Here is a 17,117-nt window from a genome sequence, read left to right on the forward strand (position 1 = left end):
GACGCGTTCCTGTGTGACCTGATCTAGGTGTTCCTGCTCCGGCAGGAGGATTGGACTAGATGATCTTTCAAGGTCCCTTCCAAACCCTAAAATCTGTGATTCTGTGATTTTGTGATCCCTGAGGTGTATGTAAGGGTAAAATTCAGCCCAGAGGGTGACACTTTCATAAGCAAAATGCCTCACTCAGCAGTATGAAAAAGCAGTCAGCTTGTCTCGCATGCTATTACCAGTGACCTTTCCTTGCAGTTCTGTGCTCCTGTTTATCAATATGGAGACATCAGTACCTTCTAATAATGCTGGAAGTGATGGGAAGGGATGGGGAATATATTGCTTGACCTGACACTGCCCCATTTGCAAGTATTTAGCCACCTCTTCTCAGTCCTCATGCAGACACAAGGGAACTGGGCCAGCAGCAAAATTTGTGCTGCTCCTAGCAAGCTAGAAAGGCTTCCTACTCACAGCAGCTCACTGCAGGAGTGGACCAGTCTGAGATAGGCACTAATGCAAAAGAAGTCAGCTTGCAGATGTGTCTGCAATTCCTCCAGGATCCCTGGGTGCCGGCAGCATGCTGGAAGACCAGGCATGGACTATAACTCTGCAGGCCCCAGTGCTATCCAAACACAGCATAAAAAAGATGGTTACTATGTGGTCTAAGTCGGAAAAAGCTGACAGTCAACGGGCAGACATGAGGTCTCTCCTTCTGGGAGAAGGCTGGTGACTGCAGTGCCCCAGCAATGGCTGAGCAGCGGTTCAGGCCCTGACCCACTCAGCACGTCCCACACCTGCTGTGTGGCTAAGCTTGGGTTCTCTAAACACCTTAGGGCTTAGAAGGCTTAGAGAGCCTTAGAACAAAAGGCTTTCCCTGTCTGGGATCCAGTATGTTATATTAGACAGTTTGGGTGTAGTTATTCCATTCAAATAATTGTTGGCTGCTGAACTGGCCCTTTTTTAAGCAGCTATTTTTTTTTTCCTCTTTCTGTCCCACTACTTTCTCTTGAGATATCCTTGGCGCAGCAGCCATAGCCTTATCTCTAAAGCAATTTGCATTCCTTAGAATACAAATTAGAATGTCCAAGAGCATCTCCCCAGGGCCCCAGCTGACAGTGAAGAGCATTGATTTCCCCAGGTGACCAAAACAAGCGTCAAGGTGGGAATAGCTCCAGCAGCCACATCTTCAGTACCAAACATTAGACCTGTTAGAGAAGCAAATGGTACCTCCATCTGGCTGCTGCTGACCCCAGAGCATCTCAAACTCTTTGAAGAGCTGGCAGCACATATTAGAGAAACATGTTTCTCCTTGGTCAAAAGAAAGCAAGGAAGGGTAATAGACACAAGAGGTGACAGTCTAGGAGTTCGCTTGCTCACAGTTAATGAATAACCAGGCTTCTGGCTTCCTGAGCATCTTTCCTACATCTTTGCCTCCTAAGGCTGCAGAGAACAGGTCTAGGATCCCTTCTTGTCCTGGGTGTGTCTCAGCCTCGCACTTTGGGCATCCATGGGATGAGGTTTAAAGCTTGGCCACAAAGCAGGTGTGGGATATGCTGAGTGTGTCAGGGCCTTAAGAGGCCTTAAGAGGATCATCCATTGCTGGGGCACTACAGTCACCAGTCTTCTCCTTTGCCTTGCCCAAAACTGCTGTGCTCTTCCCAGAAGGGCTCAGGGGCTGGTTTGGGAACAGTTCCCCCACAGTGGGGAAAGAAGCACTCCTGCTCTCCTAAGTGGCTCCATCCCCAGCATGTGGAAAAAAGCTCATGGTATGCTTCAGGCACACTTACCCATGACAGCTGGCTGCCAGAGTTCTTCACAAGCAAGAGAAGTAAGCATGCTCCCAGGCCATCATGGGATGAAGATGAGCGCAGTATGCCACATATGCTCCCATGGGCTGCAGGGTGTTTCCCATTCCCTGAGCAGGTTGCACCCCAGTCCTGCCTGAGCTGTCACTTGCCTTTGTTCCCTGGACTGGCCACCAGCCCTCCCTGAGTGCTTGTGACTGAACAAAACCCCTGTCTGATTGAAATGGCTCAATAATGCTTACTATTTCGGGATGAGCACTCACATAACACCTCAAAAGCCACCCTCGCTGCCTTGTGTGGGGCCTGGAGGTGCCTGAGTGCAGCACTGAGCAGCTCCCCACCACAGAGCTCCATGGGGTGAGAGCCTCTAGGGAAGGAAGATACCTGTGGTGGTAGTCCCCTGGGTCTACTGGAAGCAGTGGGATGCCTTTGCAGCCATACAGGTGTGTCAAGGAGAGAGGGGTGCTGTGGCAGGATGAGCTCCCAGGGGAACTGAAGGGAAGCATAACACAGCTCCTAACCTTCAGAAGTGTCAGTATCAATCCCCTCACACGGTGGCTACCAAAAAGAGAGAACAAGAAGAAGTAACTGAGTTGGCTGTGTTGTTATTTGACTGCAGTAAATTTTCCCCGCGTAGAGACAGCAGTCCAGCCTGTCCCATCCTATTGGTACATCCATTCCAGGCTTATCACAGTCCGGGGGTTTACCCTGGGTTCCTGGATGGGTCACTGGAGGCATCAACTTCTTTGAGAGTGATTAGGGATTAGTCATTCAGCAGCACTTGAGAAGATAGACAGACTATCATCTCGGAGCATCCTCAGGTCATAGAATCATAGACTCATAGAATGGTTTGAGTTGGAAGGGTTTTTAAAGCCCACCCAGCACCTCTCCTTGTTGGCTCCTCTGTCACTTGGAGAAGGAAGTTATCAATACCTCCTGGATTGCCTATGTCCTGCTGTGCTGTCCCTCCAACGGATATTGGGGTGGTCCTCCATAAGGACCAGGGCTTGTGAACATGAAGCTGCTTCTGTCTATCTATAGAGGGCCTCATCTGCTTGGTCTGTGGTAGACTCCCACTATAGTGTCCCCTGTCCCTGCCCTGCCTCTATTCCTGACCTATAAGCTCTCAATAAGCTCCTCATCCATCCCCAGGTGGAGCTCCATGCACTCCATCTGCTCATCGACATAGAGGACAACACCCTATCAATCATCACCTCTGCCTGTCCTTCCTAAAGAGCCTGTGTCCTTCTATTCCAACACTTCAGTCATAAGAGCCATCCCACCGCATCTCCATAGTGCCAATGAGGTTATAGCCCTGCAGGTGTATGTACGCCTCTAACTCCTCTTGTTTATTTCTCATGCTGCGTGCATTTGCATAGAATCATTTAAGTTGGGCCTCCAGTGGGGCTTTCTGGCTGGAATTCCTTTGTGCTGTTTTTCAGGTGCTCTTCTCTGGACCTGTGGTCCTTTTCCAGGCTCTGGGCATCTACTGCTGGCACTGGCATCAAACTGGGAGGAGTGGGATGGATTGAGGTTCCTCTTGCCCAGCAACTTTAGCACTCTCTCACCAGCTTGGCAAGCCTGTGACCAAAGATGCTCTTCCCCTCTTCTGACAGATGGACTCCATCAGCTCCCAGCAGACCAGGTTTCTTAAAGTGAGTCCCATTGTTTGAGTAGCCAAAACCCTGGCTGTGCCACCAGTCCTGTGACCATCTGTTGATTCACCAGATTCAACTGGTCCTATCAATCCCCTTTCCTTTGACTGTGAGGACTGATGAAAAAATATCTGCACTCCACAGTCCATAACTGCTGCTCCCAGGGCTCTGTAATCCTTCTTGACGCTCCTCAGGCTGTTTCTGGCTGCATCATTGGTGCCCATGTGAAACAACAGCAGCAGATGTCAGTGGGCATCAGCAGCAGGACAGTCAGTGGACTGTAATAGACTTGGTAGTCTCTCGGTGACATCCCTGATACAAGCCTCCAGTAAGCAACACCCCTCTTTAGAGAGTGCATCAATTCAGCAAATGGGTGCCTCTGTACCTCTGAGAAGAGAGTCACCTAATACTATCACCTGCCACCTTTTCTTAGTTGTGCTGGCTATTACATGGGGAGCAGATTGGCTGCCTTACTCAGCTCCAGTGTCTCTCCTAATTTGGCAGGTCTTTCCTTTTCAGTCTGCAGAGCAGTGAAGTGGTTCTGTAAGGGCACCTCATGCTGCAGGGGAAGTCTCCTCTTCCTGCTGGTGCCTGTTATTACAAGCTTCCATTATTCTGCATTATTGGCTCCCCTCCCTTCTGTGTGTACTTGTGGGGGAGTTTTTGGCTGTTTGGCCAGGGGCAGTGGGGCCACTGCAGGCTGCACTTGGAACCAGCTAACTTGTTCTCAGCCTTTCTGATACTGCACAGCTTTCCCACTGCCACCTGCAGCTCAGCCACCTGCTGCAAGAGATCCTCTCCTGGGCAGACCTTTTGCAGCTGTGGTGGTTTTACTGAGGTGGGCAGCCGAGTTCCACCACGGCTGCTCTCTCACTCCCCCTCCTCAAAGGGAAAGGGGGAGAAAATACGATGACAAGGGCTCAAGGGCTGAAAGAAGGATGGGGAGATCGCTCAGCAATTATCGTCATGGGCAAAACAGACAAAGAGTAGGGAGATTAAAGAAATTTATTACCTATTAGTAACAAGCTAGAGAAGTGAGAAACAAAGAAAACAACTAAAAACACCTTCCCCCATCCATCCTTTTCCACTTCCTCCTCCTGAGCGGCGCAGGGGAACAGGGAATGGGGGCTGCGGTCAGTCCATAGCTCTTCGTCTCCGCCGCTCCTTCTCGGTCACTCTCTGCCCCTGCTTCAGCTTGGGGTCCCTCCCACGGGATGCCGTCCTTCCTGAACTGAGCCTGCGGGGGCTGCCCGCAGGCAGCAGCTCTTCAAGAACTGCTCCCACATGGCTCTGTACCATGGGGTTGATCTGTCAGGAGCAAACTGCTCCAACCTGGGTCCCCCAGTCCCCCACAGGCTGCAGCTCCCCTCAGACCCCCTGCTCCTGCGGGGGCTCTCCATGGGCCGCAGCCTCCTCCAGGCCACATCCACCTGCTCCACCGGGGGCTCCTCCACGGGCTGCAGCGTGGAGATCTGCTCCATGTGGGACCCATGGGCTGCAGGGGGACAGCCTGCTCCACCAGGGGCCTCTCCACAGGCTGCAGGGGAACTGCTGCTGTGTGCCTGGAGCACCTCCTGCCTCCTGCTGCATGGAACTTGGGGTCTGCAGGGCTGTTTCTCACTCCTCTCACTCTCCCAGCTGCTGTTCCCCAGCAGTTTTTTTTTTCCCCTTTCATAAATATGCTGTCACAGAAGCACAAACAATATCGCTTATTGGCTTGGCTCTGGGCAGCACTACCAAAACCTTGCCACATAAACCCACTACAGCAGGCAGATCTGCTGCCTGTCCCTGCCCAAGGGGAAAGGTCTAGGCATGTCCAGCAGTCTGAACTTCATCACTTCATCACTTCATCCCCCAACTTCAGCAGCTCTGTCCAGGTGGGGGTATCAGCCACAGCTGGGGTAGATGGTACAGACCCCCAGCCAGAGCTGCAGCCTTTGCTCTTAAGCAGGTGCCCGCTATTCCCTATTAAGGGTCAGGCAGGAGGAACGTCCTTGACCAGTGCAGATGGTCACAGAATGGTGCTGGACGCTTGGCTATGTGTACTTGGAGTTGCCCACTCAGCCAGTGGGATGGCCTTCTCTGAAGATGTGCCCTCTTTGAGCACCCTCCAATGCACACTGCCACACCACCCTCTGGTTGCCTCTCCTGTTTCCTGCGCTTCTGGCCACTAGCATGCCATTTTATTTTATTTTATTTTATTTTTTGATGAGCCATTTCTCATTGGACTGAAACAAGAGGGCATGTCCCTGCTCAGAGTCATCTTTGCTTCTCATCCCTGGATCCATCTAAACCTGCTTCCTCAAATCTGTGTAGGACTTGATTCAAGGTACTGTTTCCACCAACCTCTCTCTAGCCAAGGGCAGCTCAACCATTCTGCACATCAGACCTGAGTCTCAGGTGAGGTGTAAGTGAAGCTGGGAGCAGCCAAGTGGTACTCACTGTATTTCGGGTGGCTCTGCTGGTGTCCTGGAGCTGTGGGGCCAGCTGAAGGCATTCCACCAGTCTTCTTGTGAGAGCCTGATTCAGAAGTTCAATCATCTCTTTATGTAAAGCCTCAGATAAACTCCAGTATATTACAAATGATTGTTATTTTTTTGAAGACCTACTGCTCAGAGCTTGCTGAGGCATAGAGCATGTCTGACATGGGACAAAATGGAATCTGGCCCAGAGGACCCAGAGTTATCATTGCTGCAGATGGTAAATGCCAGTTGTAGTGCCCAGCAGACAGGTGTTCATGGAGGCCCCCTGTTACTCTCTTCTTTTTCTCTCATCATATGAGCATCCATTGTCTTGGCACACAGAAAGAAGCGATGTTTTTGCTTCCTGCCTAGCAAAAAAGAGGAGGGTTTTCAGACTTGCTAGGTGAGGGTTGCTCAGTGTGGAGTGGGACATGGACTAGGTCTGGCGGGTCCTAAGCACGGTTCCACAGGGAGTCCCTGTATCACTGTGCCAGGATGCAGCACCTTCCCAATCCTGGGTTACAGTAGATCTCGTGGACGAGGGCGGAGATGAAAGGGGAAGCTCTGGCCCCAGTGCTGTTTTGGTGATTTGCATAATGTTGGGACTCTGCTGGGCCATTCTGCTTTGCTCAGCAGTTCAGGTGCTGATGCTACAAGTTGCTGGGTGCTTCCTACATCCAGCCAATGTCCTCTGGTCCTCATACACTGAGGGACTGGATGATAGTTTGTGCTCCAGCATCTACCTATTGGTTTTCTCTGATTCATGAAAAGTTGGCAAAAATGATCAAAGCAGACAGTCAAAACTCTATTTTTCCCTATGGATTATTGGTGGCAGAGTTTTTGATCACTTTCAAGGGAAGACCTAGTTAGTAAGTAACTGAATTAAGTAGTAGGTGCAATATATGAACTGACTTTTTGCTGCTTTTGTGCTGTCATGAAGATTATTCATACCAACGAAATAATGGTTTCCATAGCAACTAATGTACTTAGGAAGGGAAGAACTGGAGACACAAATAACAAAGACAAAGCCCAAATCTCTAACGCTAAGAGGCATATACAAACATAATAAACCACAGTGCAGTGCACTGGGATGGCTTCAGTATGTGCTTCCTCCGACACTATACAAGATGGCATATTGGGGTTGCCACAAGCAGAGGGGTATAGGGAAGAAATTGGACAGGGCAAAAGGCTGGCAGGATAGCAGGCTGTGTGACTTGGTGCAAGGGCCATAATATCCTCCAATGTGTTCAGGTGCTTGTTACTGCAGAATTTCTTGGTGAGCAACTGCCACAGCTCCCCTTAAAAGCATGGCAATTTTAAAGCTAGTTCAGTGCATGTAGAATCAGCAATGCACATGGAAGACACAAAGGAATTAAATCTTCCCTTCACCTCTGCTGTTGGGCCATACCTGACTTTATCTGGATAAGTGATTCACCAGCTGTGTGCCTTATTCTGGCTGTAAATCCTGTTTCTGCAGCCCTGAAATGCAGTGATCCCATAAGCAAGAGGAAACTGCCTCAGCCTGGCAGCATCACCCTCTGAGTCGTTTACTGAATTACAGGGACTGCAGAGGAATGTGTCCATGAGCATCCCAGCTCTAACCTGCAGACCCCAGCTTATCACCCTTGGACATTACTGCAGGTTGAAAATAGCTTTTATATCTCAGCCTGCCAAAGAGCCTTTTGGAGGCTATTAACTGCAAGAGTCTAAAGAACAGGTTGAATGAGCAGCCGTGAAGGCAGGCCTGGATATTGTCATCCTTTCTCAGTGCATGGGAGGGACACTGACTTCTAAGGAGTCCACATTCCAGTAACAGCCTGTTATACTGCCACTGCCCAAGGAGAAGTCCTTGTTTTCTGCACTACATTTCTGTCTTTGTGCTTAGAACAGAGTAATCCTCTGGCCAGGGAAGAGGATTTACTCATGAAGCAGTCCAACAAAAGGTCTTATTAGTTGTCAGCTCTTGCTTGAAATGCACAAGCCTAAAGTCTCAGCTCAGCAGGAGCCTAGAGTGCTGTGCCGGACTTAGTCCCAGCACTAGACTGTCGCCGTGGAAAGAGACAAAGAAAATGAGAACTGGGCAGGCATGTTTGCCACCCCTTGGTACAAATGCAGAACAAGGCATAGAAGGATTGCAGGCTGGTTTTCCAAATCTCCCAGCATCACTCAGCACTTCCCTTGTAAGAATCCTGGTTCCACCTGATGTCAATGTGTATGGGAATCCCTGCTGGTTTGGCTGGACTAGGGTCAGATGAGGCCTGCACACATGAAACCAAGACTGATCTCAAATGACCTAAGTGCTGGAGTCCTACAAGTATCCTGTAACCAATATAACTAGGTCTATGTCCATCAGATAATCCTGCTCCACCATCCTCTGGTGGAAGAACCACCACAGGTTCTTCCAGGCTTTCTGTACCAGAGTCAAGAAGAGCACAGCAAAGATTTTATACTGGTTGGTTAATAAACCAGACAAGTCAGATAATTGTTTCCCTGAAGTCCTACAGCCACGCACTTTTGGTTAGGAAAACCACTGTGTGTTTTGGATTGTCTCGAACCTTGTGGCCAACGTGCTGGCTGAAGTGTGCGGGCAGTTTGATGGCAGGGGTTGCTTAGGGAAGAGATAAGGAAGGAGGCACTGTGCTGAATCTAAACGAGCAAAGGAGGACAGTTAAGACTGACAGTTCCCTTCTGGCTCTGGACCCTGAGCACTGTGAGCTGTGGACAAAAGGTCCTGCCAGGCAACAGACCCTGAGGCTTCAAAGGCTGTGACAGCCTTCTGAAATCTCTCTTGCAGTCTTTCTCTTTTGAGAAGCAGACTGTGTATGTACAACCTGGCAAGGAGGATGTCACCCCTGTTCTTTGTTCTTTTCTCCAGGAATAAGGGCCTAAAAGTGCCATCACTACTCAGGGTCTGCAGTTTTCTTTTTCTTTTTCTTTCCCTTTTCCTTTCTCTCTCCTTTTCTCCCTCTGTTCCTTCCTTCCTTCCTTCCTGCAGTTCCCTTTCTGCATCTCCAGCATACCTAGGCATATGCTATTTAAAAAAAAAAAAACACACTTCCTGCATGCTCAAATGCTTTTGCCTATTGCAAATATCCCCTGAGGTCTTTTACATAAGTAAGTGATGGTTTGCTGAGACAGAAGAACATTTGCAAGAAATACAAGAAATAGCATTGCTCCTTCCTGAGGTAAACCCAAATCTCAGCTTTTTAGTCAGGAAGATGAAAGAGGGGCAAATTAAGATGCTCTTTTCCAACACAAACCAGAGTTCCGCCCTTTTCAATCCAGAAAGCACTACAGCAGCTTTCATGTAAAGCCAGTGACAGGCTACACATGGTCCCAAAGGGACCATCACCCCACCAGAGCAGCATTCGTTGTGAGGAGGGGCCCTGTAAATAGCTCAGCAGAGGCTGTGACTCACCTTTGAACACAAGATGGTCCGCAAGAGGTACTTCCCTGCTTGAGGAAGGTAGGAGGATTCGGCTGGGTGTTTGTGTCTGTGTGCTTCAGACACCATGCAGACACTCCCACCTGGCCTCCAGCTGCAGTTATCCCTTCTGCAGGCATTTGGTGCCCATCACAGCACCCTCCAGCACGGGGCTGATGCGGAGGCAGGAGACCCACCATCTCTGAGATGGAGACTGTGACCCAGCTGCCCCCCCACACACCATGGCCCTGCCCTTTTCTCCAGCCCCCAGCCTGTACCTGCCCAGCCCCGGGCCCTACAAGCTCACCTCATGCACCCCACCACAGCAGAGCCCCCCACACCCCGGCCTGACAAGAATCCCTGGGCTCCATCTTCACGGGGAGGCAGGGACGGGCCAGTCCGGTGAGCCCCATGGGGCAGTCCCAACCAGCGTCACAACCACTGGGGGGGGTTTCCAAGGGCAATGCAGTGGGTTGGGGGCTCTGGGAACTCCTTGCTGGCTGAGACTGCTGGGGATCTCCCACAGCGTTAACAAGCAGCTAAAGATCCAATGCTGTTGCCTCCGGCCTTTTATGCCAAATTGAATCCAGAGAGGATAGAAGAAGCTTGCCTGTGGCTGTCAATGCTGTTTCTCTGCTTGGGAAATGGCCCTGCAAGCTCTGGCACCTCTGGTGGCTCCTCTGCCACCATCTGGCTCTGCTATTCTCAGCCCTTTGTCTACAGTCCTTCCGATTTTCCTCTTGCTGCCTTCATGGTTCTGGATCTGCTGAGTTCCGTCTCCTTCTGCCCAGGAGGAGGACTGTGGTTGCACATGGAAGGATCAGGCCAATGTTCCTCATCCTTCCCCTGCACATCTGCAGGCCACACTGGGGTTTGTGTGAGAGCAGATGGCACCGAAGTGGCTGAGATCTCACCCTGGTTGTGTCCAGCTCTAGAGGTGAGCTTGGTGCACGGTCTCACAGAAGCGAGAGGCCTGCAGTGCTTCCCGGCTGTTGGTTATTGTTGAAGAGCATCTTGGCAGAGATACCATGGCAAAGTAGCAAGAGAGACAACACCTTTCCATCGGCCATCTTCCAGCCCGAGTACTGCAGCTGACAGTAAACCACCAGGCAAAGTGCTGAGCTGTGTCTGGAGTGTTAGGGGGACTCAGAGAGTAATGACCGCAGACTGGCTGGCTGGAGGGAGAGCTCATGAGCCTATCTTAGTCTTCCCTCTCTAGGCCATCATGCAGAACACCTGCCTCCCACTGAGGGCAAACAGCACAGCACATGATTTGGGGGAAGACAAATGGTTCAGGCATGATTGTCCTCAGATTTTTTTCACCTTTGGCCACCTCAGAAGTATCTGGGCACAGAGCAGATAGGCCAGGATTTTCAGAAGCAGCCACTGATGCCAGGTACATGAACATTTCAGTGATCTGCTATGAGATGACATCTGTGAGACTCAGCAGGATGTGAAATACCTCCCTTCAGAAAACCTGAGCTGAGTGGGTGCTCCCAGGCTCCAACCCAAGGTCCCTCAGCTGGAGGTATCAGTGTCCTGTATGCTCCCCTGTCCCCTCTGCAGGGTATTGCTGCTCTGAAATGGAGTTGATGGGATGAAAGCATCACTGCACCTCTGCTTCTTCTGAATGAGCTCCAGTGCCCTGGATAAATTTGCTTGTGTTGGTGACTGAAGCCAATGCAGTGAGGTGGGATTCTGCTGCCAGAGAGGTGCTGGTCTGGCAGCCGCTTCTGGGGGTGCTGGAGACAGGCAGTGGGGTCAGTAGTGTTGTAGCCAGGGCACACCAGTGCGCATCTCCATGAGCCTGCCATTGCTGGCAGGGGCTGTAGGTAGAGCCTCAGTCCCTGATCTCCAGTTCTGACCATCAGGTGGCAGCAACAAGGCAATGTCATCATCGCAAGGCAGATGAATCAACGTCAACTCCAGCCAGAGTTAAATCCTAACTTTCCAAGCTGCCTCATAAGAGAGGTGAAGTCTTTGGTGACTTTGTACCTCTCGTTAAAGGCTTTGCTTGCCAGCTGGAGAGGAAACCTCACTTCTCTGTCAAGACAAGGGAAGCAGCAGACTCCTACGGTACATAAGAGTAATATTGTGTTTACACAAAACACAATGATACAGCCAATCGTTCGTGCATGGTGGGCTGGTAGTGATGGCTATAATATGCACAAAGAGCTTATAGCTTATTGGAGTGGCTAACTGGGCTGGTCTAACTAACTGGGCTAACTGGTCAGGATTTAATGAAGTGAAAACTTGGTGGTAGGTACAAACTTACCTACAGGAGTCAAATGCACCTGCTGGCAGAAGGGTCTCAGAGGCTGGGCCCTTCGCTGGCAGTGCTGGATGTGCCTTTTGGCCCCCCTGCGGGGGTGCCTGAGCAGCAAGTGCTGCAGCAGCGGGCACAGAGGCCTCCCAGCCACCCAGCGAAATCAGCAGCCTTGGAAGAACATCCACTGGTGGACACTGCCCATGTTTGCCACCACAATGAAGACTTCTAGGTTGAGTGATGCCATCATCCCAGATCTAGTGCTGCTGCTTTTACTACAGAAAGTCTTTAATCACCTCCTATCAAATTTCCCCTCACTGTTTCTAGGGAGTAGGACATTTTCAGGCAATTACTTTATTTTACAAAATTGTGGTGGCTTTATGAAAGGTGAGCTCATTGCTGCAGAGAAAAGGACTGCCTTGGACCAAGGTGCACTTTGGTATGACTGCAGCCACATGTCTAGGCTCTGTGTGGGGCTTTAGTGCTGGAGCTATGGAACGGGCAGGGTATGGTATGGCATGGCGTGATCATGGTATGTACTTTCTTGCACAAGGACACATCTCCCTGCAAGCCACCACCAGCAGCACCATGTTCCCAGGAGGCCAGTGTCTAGGCAGTTCACTTCCCAGCCCTGTAACATGTTGTTGCCTGAGTTTGGTCCTCCCAAAGCAGCCAGCTTGCCAGGGGCCTGCTGGATTCGCCCTGAAGCATGACCTGGTACCCCATAAACACAGGCCGTGCCCAGAAGCCACACATGGCACTGGGCACAAGTCACGTCATTCCTCTGCCACGGGTGTAGGGGACCGGGGCTGTGCCATGGCCCCTGGGCAGAGTCTGTTCCTGCCACCTTGGTAGCCTCAGGTTTTGCCTTTGGTGTGGGGCCAAACCAGAGCTTGTCCTCTCTTGGTCAACTGGAGCACAAATCTGTGTTTCCAAAACCTGGTGAAAAAAGGCTTTTGGCTTTAATATCTCTCAGTGCCTCTGGATTTTATAGTAAGCTGGCAGTCTCTTGGCACTCTTCATGAAGCATGCCTAAGTCTAAGTGTGAGCAACCTCCAGCTGATAACCTAGGGCTCACTAAGACATCAGCTTATTGCCACGTCATTTCCATTTTCCTTAATTTCCTCATGTTGATTGTCTCTCCTTCCCCAGTCCCATCTGATAAGAGAAATAAATGTACAATTGATTCACATCCAGCACTCAGCGTTTCAGGAGAGGTCTCTCCAACCCTTTACTGAAAGTGGAAATAATCACATTTAAATGTTATGGCTATATCTGGGGCTGGTTTGGACTTGGGCACAGGGATTTAGTGCACAGGGTAGGTTCCCAGCAGTACAGCTCATAGCTACCCAGCAGTGTGAAGCCTTCCTGCACTCAGCTCCCCCCGTGGGCTCTGCCTGCTGCTCCAGGGCTGTGGGAGCCACATCCATGGGTGCAGCGCCCAAGTGGCACGTGCAAAGGCTGCAGTGAAATGCACTGCCACAGGGCTGTGCTTTAAGCACTACGAAATACCACCTTTTTCACAAGAATCTCCACTATCTCATTGCTCTCCTGATAGATGGCTGTCCAAACAGAGCTCAGGGCCTTTGGACAATAGTGAGTGTTCTTGTTCTCTTCAGCGTGGTCAGGTCAGGTCTTGCACAATGCCTCAGTGACAACGCAGACTTTACTTTGTCATGCACCATGCCCCTTTCCCCATGGCCTGACAGCTTGTACTTGATGCAAGGACCTCCTAGCTCCCGCTCTGCAGGTTAATTGTCCTCAGGTACAGAAATGTTAATTTGACTTTTTCCATCTTTTCTGACATTTGTCTCCATGCAGTACCTTAAGAGCACAGGATTCACTCTTCCAACACAAACCATGAAGTTTTCCATGTAACCTGTTTTCTTCGTCCTGTTTCTCCACATCTTTTCTGCCCTGCTAGGAACATTTTTCTTTTTCCCCAGCTGTGCTCCAGGCTGACTGCCTATCTCAGAGACAGGCTCACCTTGCATGGGCCACCAAATAGCCTTAGTGTATGGATGAGACAAACTGCAGGGTTCGGGTTTGCATTTGGTTTCTCCAACCCTGCATACCCTTTACCTACAAAAGAACCTGATCTTGGCCCATCTTCCAGAGCTCCTGCAGCACTTATCTGCCAGGAAGGTCTGCTCTCAGAAGACTTTGTATGGCCTCTAGTCCTGCTGAGCATGTAAGCTGTGATTCAGGGACAAAGAAGAGGCAGAGGAAGTGCCATTTTTCCTGAGTTGGGGCTACACTCTAGGGTTGCTGGACTCAGTGGGTGAATGATTCTACTGCTCAGCAAGGCATTTCCCCCAGTCTGCCTGAGAAAAACAAACAAACAAACAAACATGATTTTGATCCCTAGGGCTTCTCTAGAGTATTGCAGAGCTTCAATTCACCAGCATGCACAATGAGTGCCTGAGTAGCACTTGAGGAGCAACCAATTAGCTCAATATAATGAGTCTTAAATACTTGCTTGTCATCTCCCTCTTATAGCTGTTGCCTGTGTCTTTTTGCTCAGGCTTGTATTCAGGTTTCTATAGGCATTCAATCCCATTTCTTTGCTTGTGTGATTACTTACAATTCTTGTTTAAATTCTTCTCATTTTCACAGTGTAATTAGGAAGAGGAATGACCTTTGTTCTATAGTTAAAAAGTAATTAATTATGCTTTTTGCTTCATGGTTGTTTTTTAATTAGGACTTTGTTGATGTCTTTTGTCCTTGGCAGAAAATAGGGGCTAGGGCATATATTGGCTGCAGCTGTGCTGCCCAGGGCTGAGAGGGGGGCTGCCTGGCCTGGCAGAATCCACAGAGGTGGCCACAGATGTTCCTGTTTGCACAGATGTTCCCCACCACATTCACATCCTCTGTCCATTGTAATCAGGGGCATTTCATCTGCCCTCAGCATTAAGGTAACTGGAAAAAGCTCTATACAAATAGGGTTTTGCCTACTTTTCCTTGTTCAGGTCTGTAAGTATTCCCTGGCACTTTCCTACAGGACTGGGGCACCTACACCATCACTAGACAAGCCCTGTCCCTTCCTCATAGCTGTCATCAGCATGCCCCAGTTATCAAGCACCTGTCCTAGAGTGATGTGCATATGACACCAGCATGGCTGAGGATGGAGACCTGTGTAGGGGTGTGCACTGGTATTAAGCAGTTCCTGAGGACTGAGAAGATATGCTCTGAAATCTAATTGCTTCCAGAGTTGCTGGTTAGTGTGTAAGCAATAGCAACATACACATGGGGCTGAGGAGGAAATGAACACTTAAATTCCTCAGACCAAAATATGTGGAGTTGCCATGCCCTTTGCATTTCAGGCTGGAAAATCCTCTGTATCCCGTAAAGGAACATCTTCACATGAAGGATATATTTCAAATGAGGAGTAGTAAAAGGATCCCCACTTGTGGCTGGGATAATGCAGGTGGGTTGGTAAACTGGGGAGGAAATCACAAGCTTCAAAAAGCAGGCTCAGGCACCATGGCAGAGCAATGCTGCGTGCCAGCCAGGCTCCTCTCTGTTTAGTTTTCAGGAAGGGTTGATGCAGAGAAGTGGGGCAAGTTGGTTGTTCTGAGAGGCACCTCTCTGGAAGGCATGTCGTAGGTATCTTTAAGTCCATGATTTTGCTTGAATTTACCTTTTTGTTCAGCATATGTGGACTCTGATGGCAAGGGGACAAACCTGGAGCTGAACTCCTGAGCAAGTGGCTAGGAAGGCACTGGTGGGGTTGGAGTGTGATGGAAGTACTGGCATGGCACGTGCCTGCAAGTTGTAGGCGCAGGTGGTTGATGGCAGTATGTTGGCTGGGATCAAGGCAGTGCAACAGCTCCATCCTGCATGTATACTCACGTGGTAGGCCATTCTGGTTTGCTGCCATACACATGGTACCCATCATCTCAGTGCAGGAAGATGGTGAGGCACGGCTGGATCAGGGGTACAAGCAGCCATGTGTTCCCAGAAGGAGGTAGCCTTGAGACAGTTCAGTTTGCAAGAGGAGGAATCCTCATAGGACTGTTTGGTGGCTGTGCCCTGGGCTGGAAGAGGATCGGGTGTCCCGTGTGCTGCTCCTCTGCACCTCCTGTCCTCACCTGCCCGGAACTCCTAGCCAGCTCTCACCTGAAGATTGCTGAGCAGAAATGTTCCTCAGGAGAGCCTGGGAGTTTTCCAGGCCCAAAGTGTCTGTGTCCTGCCAGCTTGTTACTTGTGTTCCTGTGCTTGCTGTGCTCTGCTGACTGCTCCTGAGACTGGTCTCAGCTGTTCTGGCAGCTGGGCTTTGCTTCTTGCTGGTAAAAATCATATTTTTTGTGTGCAAGTTTGGTTCATTCTTCATATATGCAAAGGAGATCAGTATCCCCCCTCTCACCTCGTCCTCTATGTCTGAGGGCATTGTCCAAATGCTTCTCAAACTCTGGCAGGCTTGGTGCTGTGATCATTTCCCTGGCGAGTCACTGCCCAACCACCCTCTCAGTAAAGAACCTTTTCCTACCACCCAGCCTGACCCTCGCCCTGTCCCCCTGCCATTCCCTCGGGTCCTGTCGCTGTCCCCAGAGAGCAGAGCTCAGCGCCTGCCCCACCGCTCCCCTCGGGAGGGAGCTGCAGGCCGCCATGAGGCCTCCCCTCAGCCTCCTCCTCTCTGGGATGAACAAACTGAGGAACCTCAGCTGCTCCTCATACTTCTTGCCCTCCAGACCCTCACCATATTTGTAGCCCTCCTTTGGATACTCTCTCATAGTTTTGTGTCCTTATTCTCTTGTGGCACCCAAATCTGCACACAGTGCTCGGGGCGAGGCCACACAAGTTTGGAGCTGACTGGGAGTTTATTGTTACTGCAGTCATGGTCCTCCAGCTTAAGGCTCCGGGGTTCCCAGCACCCATCATTGGTGTTGAAAACAGAGGCAAAGAAGGCATTAAATGCTGCAGTGGTGGGATACTGGGGCAGGGAGCAGCCATGCCAGAGCAGGGAGCTCAGCTCACCTGGCCTCCCAGAGATGGGATGCCATCCCATCTCTGCTCATCCACGATCACCCCAGCTCTGCTGGGAGACCACCCCCCTCCTCCCTTGGAGCAAGGTCTCAGGCTGCCCTGCAGCTGGGCTGGGTCAGAGGGAGCGGGTTATAGCTGAGAGGTGGAGGGCAGCCCCTGCCCCTGCCCGATGGCCAGGCATAGGACATGCAGTGCCAGCCTGGCTCTGCTACCTGCCTGCAGCCAGGCAGAGTCGAGGCTGCCTCAGGGAAGCCGGTGGTTCTGTGAGGTACTCGCAGTGAAGGTGTACGTCTGGTGTGCATTTCCCCAACCAAACCCTGGCACACTCCTTGGGCAGTCCTCGCACACATTCTCAGCTCTGCCTGCAGCCGCTCCCTGCCCCCAGACCATCAGCAGCGTGCCTGATGGTGAGGACCAGTTCTGGATTTTCACAAGGTAGATGGGTGACAGGAGCTGTCACACCCAGCAGCATCAGCATGACCCTCCTGCTAAGCTAACCCTTCCTGTGTGAGTGCTGGGTTTAAATGGATA

This window comes from Cygnus olor, chromosome 16 (assembly GCF_009769625.2).
Source record: "Cygnus olor isolate bCygOlo1 chromosome 16, bCygOlo1.pri.v2, whole genome shotgun sequence".
NCBI lineage: Eukaryota > Metazoa > Chordata > Aves > Anseriformes > Anatidae > Cygnus > Cygnus olor.